Genomic DNA, 13,818 nt, shown 5'->3' on the forward strand with positions numbered 1-13,818 from the left:
GTACTTTAGTAAACCACGGGCCTTATTTATACTTTTTGGTGCAAAACTGCACTAAGGCAGTTTTGCCCCAAAAAGTTTTGCACCAGCTTGCACCATTTTTTAGCACCAGCTGGGCACCATATTTATGGAATGGTGCAAGCCGGTGCAAAGGGTAGGCTAGCTTTTTAAAAAATGACGTTAGGCAGTTTTGAGTCAAAATAAATGAATCTGACCAGATTAGCATCATTTTTTGATGCTAAGGGGCATATTTATACTCTGTTTGCACTGAATTAGAGTCCGTTTTTTTTTACTCTAATTCAGTGCAAAACTAACTCCATATTTATACTGTGGTGCTAGACCGGTCTAGCGCCAAATTTATGGAGTTAAAGTCATTTTTTGGAAGTGGAAACCGACCTTGCCTTAATAAGATGCAAGGTAGGCGTTCCCGTGCAAAAAAATGACTCTATGGCCTTAACACCATATTTATACTCCCATGTAAAAATGGTGCAAGGGAGGGAGGAGGGGTCAAAAAATGGGGCAAAGCAAGCTTTGCCCCATTTTTTAAGACCTGGGTCAGGGCAGGGGTTAGGGGACCTGTGGGCCTATTTCCATTTTGGAACACCATGGAATAAGCCCAGAGGTGCCCTCCCCAGGCCCCAGGTGCACCCCCCCCCACACCATAGGGACTGCGGAGGATGGGGGACCCTATCCCAGGTAAGTACAGGTAAGATTGTATATATATATATTTTTTTTGTTTATGTGCCATAGGGGGCCCTGAAATGGGCATGGTAGGTTTAGCACCATAAAATGACGCTAATCTGGTTAGAGTCATTTTTTTTTTACTCTAACCTGCCTAAAGTCATTTTTTGGTGCTAAACCCTCTTCTTCTATACTGCCAGCCCCACCCGACTAAAGTCATTTTTTTTTACTCTAGCCTACCCTTTGCACCGACTTGCACCATTCCATAAATATGGTGCCCGGCTGGTGCACAGAAATGGTGCAAGCCGGTGCTAAACATTTTGGTGCAAAACTGAGTTAGTGCAGTTTTGCAGCAAAAAGTATAAATAAGGGCCAATATTTTGTAAGTTTGCGCCACTTTTGCGTCATAAAATGACGTTAATGCGGTGCAAAAAAAGTTTAAATCAGGGCCTTGGTGCTAGATGGGTCTAGCACCAAAGTATAAATATGGAGTTAGATTTGCACCGAATTAGAGTAAAAAAAAATGACGCTAATTCGGTGCAAACAGAGTATAAATATGCCGTAGAGTATAAATATGCCCCTAAATATGGCGTTAAGGCCATAGAGTCATTTTTTGCACGGGAACGCCTACCTTGCATCTCATTAAGGCAAAGTAGGTCTCCACTTTCAAAAAATGACTTTAACTCCATAAATTTGGTGCTAGAGGGCTCTAGCACCAAAGTATAAATATGGAGTTAGTTTTGCACCGAATTAGAGTAAAAAAAAATGACACTAATTCGGGGCAAACAGAGTATAAATATGCCCCCACATGCTTCCTTTCTTCTTTTATTTTGTTATACCACTTGTAATTGGTCTCAATGTTATAACTCTTCCCATATTTCCTGCAAAGAAGCCAAATTCGTTAGATTTGTTTCAGGATCTGCAGATCCGCTGCAGTGCTACCCTCTACGTGGTCCATGGTGGATCTGCAGATCCACACTGTGGTCCTTTAAAGCAGTGCTCCCCAACCTTTTTATCGCCGCGGACCGGTAAATGTTTGATAATTTTTCCGTGGCCCGCTTGTTGTGATTTAATAATTTTAATTTAATTGTATTTAAACATGCCTTCAAGATTTTAAGTTCCTCGGGCGGCCCGGTGCCGATTGATCCGCAGACCGGTCCGCGGCCCGGGGGTTGGGGAACACTGCTTTAAAGCATTCGACAATCTGCTGTCAATGCTTTTCAATTATATATTATGTTTTAAAATATTGTCATTTACAAGACACATACTCCCTACTGATCAATTTTTGTACACCAGTCTGTTTTTCAGTTTCACACTGCAGTCTCTTTTGTTCCCTTCCCCCCCACACTCTCTTAGCTCTGTTCCCATAGTAACCATGTCTACAATAGTCTCTGCCTACCAATAGATCAAAAATAACAAGACTTTCCCTCAACAGCATACTGGTTTCTCATTAATTGTTACCGGTGTGGTTGACTCTGCAATTGGAAGCATATCCTAAGTGACATAAAGTTTTTTTTATTTTTACAAAGCCAATCTTAGAGTTAGTTACATTTTTCTTAAGGTCACTATGGGATTTTGTTTCCCTGCACATAGCCAGCATCCAATCATATACGTTATTCTATATTTTACTTACTATTCTCCTTTTTAACTGCCTTTCATCTTCAAAGCGGCCTCATTCTGTTGCAGCCTTCTCTTGCGTGCTACTCCTGCTTGTCTCCAAAATGGTCAGAGTTTATACTGTGGGCCAGAGGTTTGTTGTTTGGGCCAGAGAGAGAGCTAGAAAAAGTGCCATTGACAGGTACCTATGTTTTGCTAATGTAGACATTACTTGGGTTGGCCAGAGAGGCTTACATTGGCATCAACATCCAGACCTCATGATTGTGCCTTGTGGTGGCAATGACCTGGGCACATCTTTTCGAGTAGGACTGGAAATCCTAATGAAATTGATAAATCAATGGCACTTTTCCCACACACTGCCTTGGTGTTCTTCAACATTTGCCAAAGACAGAGGTGGCAGTGGTCAACCAACTTTTGTCCACAGATAAACAAATCCAGGGAACATGTCAATAAAGCTGTTTCTGCATTTCCCAGAGACCACAACATGGGCTCTATATACTTTAGCAATTTATGCCTCAGTATGGGTGCAATATATAAAAAGGACTGTGTCCGTTTCACAGTTGCATGCAAAGGGTGTTCCTCAATAACTTAAAGGACTGCATTCTGTTCTGTGTCCAATTATCATCTACACAGCATGAATCCAAAGGCTCCTTTTAAAGCCAACCCCTTTCCCAAACACCGGTTCTTTTTGTTTTTTAAATCTTTCTTTTTATTAATCACTCAGATCTGCAGATTCCCCCTGTATCCCCTGCCAAATAAGATGTCTGCCGGCTATGTTGTAGGCAGATCCGCAACAGATCTGCAGATCGATTCCCAACCAAAAGCACACATTAAATGGAAAACAATAACACATTTGTGAGTGGGTGTGTAAGTGGCTGTGTAGGCGTGTGATTAGATGTTTGGTTGGTTCTGTGGATGTGTAAGTAGTTCTGTGAGTCTGTCAATGGGTGTGTGTGTGAATGTGAGAGTGAGTGTGTGCATTGGTGGATGAGTGGATGTGTGGGTGTATGAGTGTGTGAATGGGTGTGTCAATGGTTTTGTAAGTGGGTATGTGTCGTGTGGTAGTGATTTTGTAGGTGTTTGAGTGAGGGTGTGAGTGGGTGTGTGAGTGTGTGAATGAGTGGGGGTTGTGAGTGTCTGAATGGGTGTGGAAGTGGGTGCAAGAGTGTATGAATCGATATGAGAGTGGCTGTGTGTGTGACTGTGTGGGTCTGCGAGTCGATGTGGTAGTAGTTTTGTAGGTGTGTGAATGGGTGTGTGAGTATGTGAATGGGTGTGTAAGTGGGTGTGCGAGTCTGTGAATGGGTGTGTGAGTGACTGTGGGTGTGTGAGTGGGTTTGCGAGTGTGAATGTCTGTGTAAGTGGGTGTGTGAGTTTGTGAATAGGTGTGTGAGTGAGTGTGTGAGTGTGAATAGATTAGATGGTTGGTATGTGAATGGTGTGTGTAAGGGAGTGGCTCTGTGGGTGTGTGAGTGCGTGAATGGGTGTGGAAGTGGGTTTGTGAGTCTGAATGAGTGGGGGTTGTGAGTGTGTGAGTGGGTGTATGAGTGTATGAATGGGTGTTTGACAAGGTGTATGAGTATCTGTGTGGGTCTGTGAGGTCTGGTGGTGGTTTTGCAAGTGTGTAAGTGTGCATGCATGTGTGAATGGTTCTGTGGGTGTGTGTGTGTGGATGGGTGTGTGAATGGGTGTATGTGGGAGTGTAAGTGAGTGTCTGAGTGTGCGAATGGGAGTGTGAGCAGCTGTGTGAGTGGGTGTGTAGGTGGCTGTGTGGGTCTGTGAGTGGGTGTATGCGTTTTTTAAATTTGGTGTCTGGATCCACAGATCCATCCAGATTCACACGGGGACTGCACTGGGCTCCGTGGTGGATCAGTGGATTCTCACCTACCTCAAAAAAACATTTTCGGGCAATTTCTTACCAGAGATGTCCCTCACAGACTTCTCCATGAGTCTCATGGGATCCGGATACCTCTATCCTGACTCCTTATATCCTATTTCATCTTGTTGTGACCCCCCCTTCTCTGGCCAAGTGCTGATAGGCAAAACGGCAGCTGCATTTTTTCTCTCAGGTTGCGGCCAGCCAAACCTGGCATTGGTGTTGGCGCCTGGATCTATGGATCCACCACTGTGGATCACGTTTCTAGATATACATACATCTATTTTCTTGAATACCTACAAAACTACAGAACAGATTTACACCAAATTACAATAAGGCTGTTTCTTGACCTAGATCTACCTGTCTGCCTAATTTGGTATAATTGCATTCACCGGTTCAGGCTGTAGTCATGTCTAAATTCCCTATTGGAAAGTGGATTCAAAAACAGGTTTTGTGGCCCACCGCCCCTTTTTCTTGTCCCTTGCTTTACAAACCATCATCATTGTTCTTTATTCGGTCATCCAGTGACCATAAAAAAAAGGGCAATAAAATCACACAAAATACGTAAAACAGGCATTAAATTCCAATATCATATAAAACCTTAAAAACAAGTTTTATCTCACAAGAATAAGCAGTTCATAAAACAGTTGCACCGCACATACATATAGCTCACTGTATTAAAAGTGCAATTGCAAAACTTATCCTGGCAGTTGATAGCTTTTGCAAAAACTCCATTGCAGCCCTGCACTGTCTCAAGTTTGCCTGCTTCAAAAGAGGTAGAATAATTCCACTCCTTAGCGAAGAATAGTGTTTGCAGAAAAAGATGAAGTGCATAGTGCTCTGTGTGGAACATCCATCTCATGGACATGCAGGCAGGTTGGCAGCAAACATACCTTGCCCGGGGTATACAACAAGAAAATGGACAATGGTGAGGCCTAATCTGACTACCAAAAACCTGTGGTTAAAGTTGTTGACCGATATCAAGTAAGGCTCAGTGCCAGAACAAATGTGGATATGAGCAACTGTGGACATTCCTGAGTTTTTTATCATTCTCTTCCCCACTTTACAAATCACCCCAAAACTTTTCAGAAAGCAGCTGAAATGAGCGGCAAATTAGTTTTGAAAATTTCGTGAAGATTGGTCAAACGGCTATAAAGTTATTAGCAAAACAAGAAACGCTTTTCCTATGGAACCAGCTCTTAACTATAACTACCTACTAGTAATTTTTATATCATATATATAATATTTTAAATATATGAAATTATATTATTATGATAGATAAATAGATAGATAGATAGATGAATGTTAGATAGATAGATAGATAGATAGATAGATAGATAGATAGATAGATAGATAGATCAGCCGGTGTGGATGGATGAATGTTAGACAGACAGATAGATAGATAGATAGATAGATAGATAGATAGATAGATAGATAGATAGATAGATAGATAGATAGATAGATAGATAGATAGACCTAACATCACTTTTGCACAACACAGCTGCTCACTTGAGTTATGGCCCTACGGTGACGTCAGAGGAGAGTTTATCCACACTGCACTGCTACCTAAAATGGAAATAACACAGAACAAAGCCCTGGAGAAACCCCTCGGAAGTTGACAGTTGAATGCAATACTACTGAAAGGCAAGATTGCGCTGACACGTTTTGTAACATTTACGATCGTGTTACATAATAGGGATAACACCCCGTAATGGATTTTTTTTGCAAGGATTGACGTCTGATGACATTCATTAAGTCTTAACTAAAGTCTGGCGAACTAACTGAAGAATAAAAGCACCCGCCTGAGTGGAGAAGGGCAGTCACTCCTGCAACAGTAAGTAGAATATTATGATAATGAAATTATTTACAAACTCTCGCAAAGACAATAGATCTGTCTATTAATTAATGTTGTACGTAGTAGTTCTGATAATTTTAAATTAAAGCATAAGATTATGAATGTAATAAGTGTGTTTGCATGTGTGTTTGCATGTGTGTGCTTAGAGTATAAAAGTTAAAGGAGTTCAAGTAAAGTGAAAGGAATGAACCTTGTACAAATGAAAGTTGAACATTTTGGTATAAAGTGTAATTTCAGCGTTACAGACAACCCAGGGATGCACTTTGAAAGCGCATGCGTTTCTGAGACATCCTTTAATTTCATTCTGCAGCTGCCACTACCATAGGAACAAGACCATTCAGTTCAGATAACAGTTATCCATAAAAGTGAATTATTTTTCATTTTGTGTCAAGGATGCTTAATCCTGGAAACATGGGTCTGAGAGTGTGGGGGTGCTGTAGTGGACCCAGAATAATCATGCTGGAGCTCAGGTGAATGAACAATTATTAAAGACAAATAAAGAAGCATTGTTTTAGCTAGGGGGGCCTGAAGTGATCCCAGGGGGGCCCCAGACTCTGGCCAAAATAAATATTATACAGATAACAGACCTTTGTTTTAAGCAGAAGCATGTTATTGCAGTTTTAAAAAGGTAACAGTACTTAACTGCAATGTTTAAATAGGTTTAGACATATTTAAACATTGCCATGTTTATAAAATAATTGTGAAAAATTCTAAGGGGGGGCCCAGTTTTCAATTGGGGGGCGCGGCATTAAAAAGTTTGGAGACTTGTCATATCTACTGTGCCTTTAAAAACAGAGGTCAAATGTCAGGCTAGTCTGAGGGCAAATTCCTACTTACATTTTAATGTGAAGATCAACATTTACTTTGCTTTCTCTAACTGCAAAGTGAGAGGATTGTGTAAAGTGCACTATTTAATAATCTTGCCAGGGGTACCGAGGGTGTAAAGTAGATTCTGTGTAGGATGTAATGTTTTTTCTAGCCTACCATAATATTTGCATTTCTTAACTATCAGCAGTTAAGAAAGCACAAATGAAGCACATTTTTCTTTAACTCTGAAGTTTGATGAAAACAAAGATTTTAATAGGATCCAAACAAATTAAGGCACTTTACCTGTCAATGTGCAAATTATGCATATTTGCTGACACCCAGTTTGCACACAATATGCTTGTGCACTATACATTTTATCAGTAAACCTGCATACCTCTGCAGATTAGGGGCCATTTTAATGGAAAAATGTGCTGTCTGTAAATGACAGTGGCTTCAACATGCTTTAGTAATATATTCATAACAGTGTGCTCCAAAATGCCCCACCCGCTACATACCTGCATGCCACATCCCTACCATGCTCCTGCTGCATGGGTGTGGCTCATTTGCTATACTTGTTTGTGTTACCTTTGGGGGCATATTTACAGTGCCCCTGCAGCACATTAACACCATCAGGAGTGCACCAAGAAGAAATACTTGTATTTCTCCTTGTTTTTTGCTGCTTCTATGTGTGCTGCATTCTGCAGCACACATAGAAGTGGGAAAACACCATTAATGACTGTTTACATGCAGGAAGGGAAAAAACTACTAAACGAGCTACAAGCAATAAGACCTGAGGGAATAATACCCTTCAGGTAAAAAACACTATAGGTACAGATAGTAACAACATGGTATACTGCAAACTAACAATAACATTTGATAAAACTGAACGGCTGACCAAGAAAAGGAAATTACAGATGGAGGTGACTTGTAACAAAAATATATAATTTTATTAAATACTTTAACAAAGAATAAAATACTAGAAAACTAGTGTAAAGATAAATAGGGGATAAACTAGAAACCTCACTCAGACACACCACACTCATACTAAATGAGAACCAATGAGGAAAAAGATACACTAATGAGAAATAACAAGTGTGCCAATAGTTACATAGTGACACCCAAAAATTAAACAAAGAAATAATAATAATAATGACAATACATCAATAACAAGAAAAACTAATCAAAGAAACAATCTACAAAAATAATAGTTTATAATCTGATACAGAGACAAATTATATTAGGAGAAGGACAATGATGAAGTTGCTCTGTCAAAGAGGTACAATAGGGACAGAAGGCCTACGCGCGTTTCGGTGTTCCTTAATCTTGAGGGTCACCTTCATCAGGACCATTCCCAATAGTACAATCCAGTGATAATATAATTTTAACAGCCGAACATCTTGATCTTATTTATAATAGATTTTGGATAAGTATAAATATTGTAGTCGTGATATCTGTTATGTCAGTCAGAGGAATAAGGCTGACATATAGTTGTGCCATTCTCGTGGTTAGGCATAAGCATGCCTTTTGTTGTCAATATGGAAGAGCAAGCTGATGTTGAATAAGTCTAATTAGAATAGCAAGTTCTGTTCTACGCTCTTTAGGAGTCGTCAGGATCGAAGTGGATTGAATAACCATTCCAAGATATGTGGTTATGAAGGATAAGCTGTGTGTTAGCTGGCGTCTCGTATGTAGATAGTTGTACATGCAGGAAGGGGTCCCTTTCTGTACATAAACAATCATCTCTGCAACACAGGCACTCTTGCACCATGGAACAAGTGTGCCTGCAATACGAACGGCATCTTCTGTTTTAAATACAGATCCGGAAAAATTGTAGAAGGCAAAAATAAAGGAATGTCTTTGATGTTACATAACTATTAAAAGAGGTTTGACCAAGTAGAGAGGTTATATGCTGCCAAAATCTGAAAATTACAAAAGTGATGAGACGTATTCTATATACTACTAAGAATCACTCATATAAAAAGACCCATGACAAAAAATCGTAGAATAATAGGTGTTTCCGGTTAGAAGAATTGTTCAGTCCTGAGGATGACCCATTAATGTTGTATGTCTTGATACAGGGTTGAAACGTTGACTACATTATATATGGATTACATATCAGTGACTTCAGGACACCTGGAATATAGGGGTCCCATTGAAGTTAGCTTCTCTCTTACATGTTTTTTAACCACTTTTGTATATATTGTATATAACACTTTGGCACTAATATCACACTATCACTTTCACTGCACCGTCATTTAAGAACACCTATTTTCTAATGAAGTTTTTATAAGTAAAGACACGTTTTTAGGTTAGAAGAAATAAAAAAGGTGACATAAACCAATTTGAGTCTATTATATTTTTAAGATAAGATGCCTTCATTTTTAAATGCCGCGGGGGCCTAGGTATATGCTTCCCCGAGTTGACCTAATTTGTGTTTATCATTTAAATTACCCAGGTCCAAGGGATATTTGGGTTTGCCTTATTTGTCATAATAGATATATGCTTTGGCGCTAGGCAGCCAATTGTGCACCAGCGCAGAGGAAAGTACAGGGATGCATCGTATTGCTGTAAATACGAAGCATTCCTGCACTTTCCTAATGATGCAGCGTGGCATCGAAAGCTGGCTTGCAGCGCCACGCTGCATCATTTTTTTGTAACTATGGGCATTGGATTTTTCACAATCCTTATGGCTTCTGTAATGTAACACTGATGGCAGCACCCCAAATCTGATAATTGTTCCAGCACCACTGCATGTCAGCCTCTGCTCTGGAGTGAGCGGAACAAGTAGCGCAACTGAGAGGGAACACAAGTGGTCTTACAAAAGTATTATTTATCCTATTGAGGGCTGGGAACTAAAAACAGCCCTGGCAAAAATGTTCAAACCATCCCTGCACCCTTCTTCCTCCCTCTCGTGTATCTTTCGCGTTCTCGCTTTCCTCTCTCTTCTCTCTATCTCATGAAGCCACCCACCAAACCCCCCAAATAATTGCCTTTTGTAACTACCTGGGGAAGCAGGAAAAATGGTAGTAGAGATGACAGAAGCTGCCCCCTGTCCTAAAGTTGAGGATCCAGTGGCCCCAACCCACAAAGGAAGTGCACCGAGAAAAAACAGGCAGTCCAGGCATGATCCCATTAGCAGGCTTTCCATACTCTATAAACCTCATGCTTCAGCCTTGTGGCCCTTCACATCCATCTTATATGGACAGCAGGGACACTTTCCAGCACTCATAGTAAAATAGCATTATTACTGTTAAAGTGCTCCCTGCACTACATAAAAAAGCCATTCTTTTGGGCTTTGGCCTTCCTAAAGCGAGAAAGCCAAGCCGGTTTTATGAAGAACCGATATTTACAAGCACTCAGGGGGGCCCCTCCACTATGGAGGAGGAGCGTCGTCCCGCTTGTTTCCTCCTCGTAGGGCAGGGTTAGGTGATAGCCGTCATCAACATAGGGGGGGAGTAGTGTACTCAAAGGCCGGCCAAACCAACATGCGCACTTAGAACTCTCCACCCAGGCTCTGTATCACAATCTGGGTAAAAAAACAGTGCAGTCTCCCAGTCCCCATCTGAGCAGCAATTCAGGCTGCTCAGACCAATCCAGGCACTTGTTTGATGTTTGGTAACAGCATGAGACAAGCGTCTGGATTGGATGGGGAGAGAAGACGCACAGAAGCACCGAAGCAGCGCGGAACACCAAGATGGCCTTCCTAATGCAAATGGTTTTATTTTATTATTATTATTTTTTTTATTCCACCACCACCCACCCCCACGCAAACACCCCTCCCAATCCACTACCCCTAGCGCGAACACCCCCACCACATGACCTCCCCCCCACGTCCCACCGATTATTATTAACTGCAGCCGCTGAAGCAAGCATCCCTGGCAAAATCCTCCATCCCTCAGAGAAGCAGTCATATTAATGCTGTTTAAGCCGAATAAGCTACCGGAACACTGTGAGCCCTACCGGATGTTTTCCCTAATCAACACTGATGTTAAAATTTTAGCCAAAATAATAGTGACTCAACTACAACCGCAGTTGACTGTTCTGGTTTTACCAGATCAATCAGACTTTATCCCCACCCTCTCCACAGCACAAAACCTATGCACACTCTTTGCAACTCTACACCTATTGGACCTGTCTGTCCAAGCTGTGGCAGTCCTGCTGGAAAATGCCAAAGCGTTTGATTCCATACAATGGCAGGACACATTTACGGTACTTCACCCTATCGGAATGCTGCAAGTTTTCTTGCGTTTGATAAATCTTCTTATCATACTGAGGCCAATAGCTAGAGTGAGCATTAATGGCCACACACCGCCTGCACTGCCTATATTTCTGGGCACAAGACAGGGGTGCCCTTTGTCCCCATACTGTTTTTGCGTGCACTAGAACCCCTTGTGTGTGTGGTAGGGCAGTGGTACGCGAGGGCTACACCACGATTCCGCTGGCCATGTCGTTATATGCAGATGACATGATCTTGTACACCCAAGAAAGAGCCACACAATTATCGCCATTACTGTGAGAATATGTGAGATATCGGTGGTATTCGGGCCTGAGTATTAACTGGTCCAATTGGACCATTTTCCCCTTAACCCTGAACACTGTTCCAACCATTTTGGAGTTCCCACTGGAATGGCACACTGATCCAGTTAAATATCTAGGCATTTGGGTACACAGAGATCCAGAGCTGGTCATAAGATACAGTTACGGCAGGGCACTCACAAACTTACAGGGTCCAGTGGTCAGATGGTCGAAACTGCCCCTATCGAAGGGTGACAGTCATGAAGATGCTGGTGCTGCCCCGGTTCCTGTACATGTTCATCAATATACCCATTATCCTGACACAGGCCTTCTTCAACATTTTCAAATCCTGCATGATAACACTTGTCTGATCAGGCAATCAGCCCAGAATTAGCTGGTCGATGCTCATGCAGTTTGAGAATAGGTGAGTGAGTGGGTGTGTGAGTGTAAATAGATTAGATGGTTGGTATGTGAATGGTGTATGTAGGGGAGTGGCTCTGTGGGTGTGTGTGTGCGAATGGGTGTGGAAGTGGGTGTGTGAGTCTGAATGAGTGGGGGTTGTGAGTGTTTGAATGAGTGTGTGTGTCGGTGTGTGAGTGTATGAATGGGTGTTTGACAGGGTGTATGAGTATCTGTGTGGGTCTGTGAGTTGGTCTGGTGGTGGTTTTGCAAGTGTGTAAGTGTGCATGCATGTGGTCATGGTTCTGTGTGTGGATGGGTGTGTGAGAGGCTGTGTTAGTGGCTGTGTGAATGGGTTTATGTGTGAATGGGAGTGTGAGTGAGTCTGAGTGTGTGAGCAGCTGTGTGAGTGGGTGTGTAGGTGGTTGTGTGGGTCTGTGAGTGGGTGTATGTGTTTTTGAAATTTGGGGTCTGGATCCGCAGATCCATCCAGATTCACACAGGGACTGCACTGGGCTCTGTGGTGGATCAGTGGATTCTCACCTACCCCAAAAAAACATTTTTGGGCAATTTTTTACCAGAGATGTCCATCACAGACCTCTCCATGAGTCTCATAGGGTTCAGATACCTTTATCCTGACTCCTTAGATCCTATTTCATCTTGTTGTGCCCCCCACACCTCTGGCCAAGTGGTGATATAGGCAAAACGGCAGCTGCATTTTTTCTCTCAGGTTGCGGCCAACCAATCTTGGCATTGGTGTTGGCGCTTGGATCTGTGGATCCACCACTGTGGATCACGTTTCTAGATATACATAAATCTTCAACATTCTCAAATCCTGCATGATAACACTTGTCTGATCAGGCAATCAGCCCAGAATTAGCTGGTCGATGCTCATGCTCCCCTTTGACCAAGGTGGATTTGGCCCCCCAGACTTACAACTCTACTGTCTATGCGCTCGAGCCCAATTTGCGCACTACTGGTTCTACAACACAAAATATACTTCACATGTAGTAATAGAAAGTGATGTAGTTCCTTTCAAAGCTACACTTCCACGCACACCACGCATGGAAATACAGTACATTGCACCACACACGCCTGGCATATGGTTGGCACTCATGCAACCAAGCTTGGCTATATGCGCTGGCACTACCCATGATGCATCACCCAAACCTCTCAGTCACAAAGCAACAGGCACTGTCTTTACTAGTAGCAGCAGGGCTAACAACACTAGGAGATGTTTACCAGGGGGGACCTTTATAACAATAGATCAGATCTCACAGTTGCAACAACTGATCCAACGATTGATCTTCATATACCACCGTCTCCATGGGGAAGTAAAAACACTATACTTGCGGTTTCCAAATGAGCTGTTGACTTTGGGTGCGCTGCAGTCATTGCTCACAAGTAACATACGATGCAGGCTCATCACAATGTTGTTCAATGTCTTGCACAGAGACAGAACTGCCACTTTGATGGCTAGTTTGGAAAAGTGGAACTCCCTCCTTACAGAACCCCTGAGCCTGGACGAATGGGAATATTGTTGTAGGTTGTCGGACTTGCTCACGTCTAATTGTAATTTAAGAATCACTCATTTCAAATACCTGCAACAAATGTATTATACCCCTGCTAAGCTGTATAGTTTCGGCCTCCTTATGGATGCTAGATGCACATGCTGTGGGGCTTCGGATGCAGACGCCCTGCACCGGGCTTTGGCTTGTGTGGCTATTCATCGATTTCAGGATAACATGATGCAAGGGGTATCAGACATGGTGTTGGAGTAAGTAAAATGTGCTCCTCAAATATGCCTGCTTGGACTTGTTAAGTCTTTACAACCATCTAACCACAAACTACCAGTGATAGCTCTGTTGCTGGTGAAGAGAAGAGTGGCGATCCACTGGGGTGAATGGACATCTCCTACGGTAGAGCATTGGCTACGAGACATAGGCCCTCATTCTGACCCTGGCAGTAAAATCCGCCAGGGCCGCGGACCACGGAAAGCACCGCCAACAGGCTGGCGGTGCTTCCTGGGCCATTCTGACCGCCGCGGTCAGAAAACCGGGTCCGACGGTTT

At 42.5% G+C, this 13,818-nt stretch overlaps 1 protein-coding gene across 2 annotated transcripts in view; it reads left to right on the top strand.

Annotated features, from left to right (window-relative positions):
- The window catches only part of LOC138246536 (lens fiber membrane intrinsic protein-like), a 371,435-nt gene that overhangs the window by 331,274 nt on the left and 26,343 nt on the right, over positions 1 to 13,818 (top strand). Inside the window, exon 3 of one of the 2 annotated variants that reach the window (XM_069201198.1) lies at positions 5,901 to 6,005. The exons of the other annotated variant lie outside the window; for it this stretch is intronic. The gene's annotated coding sequence lies outside the window, so the exon portion shown is untranslated. The remainder of the gene's footprint in view (positions 1 to 5,900; positions 6,006 to 13,818) is intronic. 2 annotated transcript variants of the gene reach the window in all.

This window comes from Pleurodeles waltl, chromosome 7 (assembly GCF_031143425.1).
Source record: "Pleurodeles waltl isolate 20211129_DDA chromosome 7, aPleWal1.hap1.20221129, whole genome shotgun sequence".
Classification (NCBI taxonomy): domain Eukaryota; kingdom Metazoa; phylum Chordata; class Amphibia; order Caudata; family Salamandridae; genus Pleurodeles; species Pleurodeles waltl.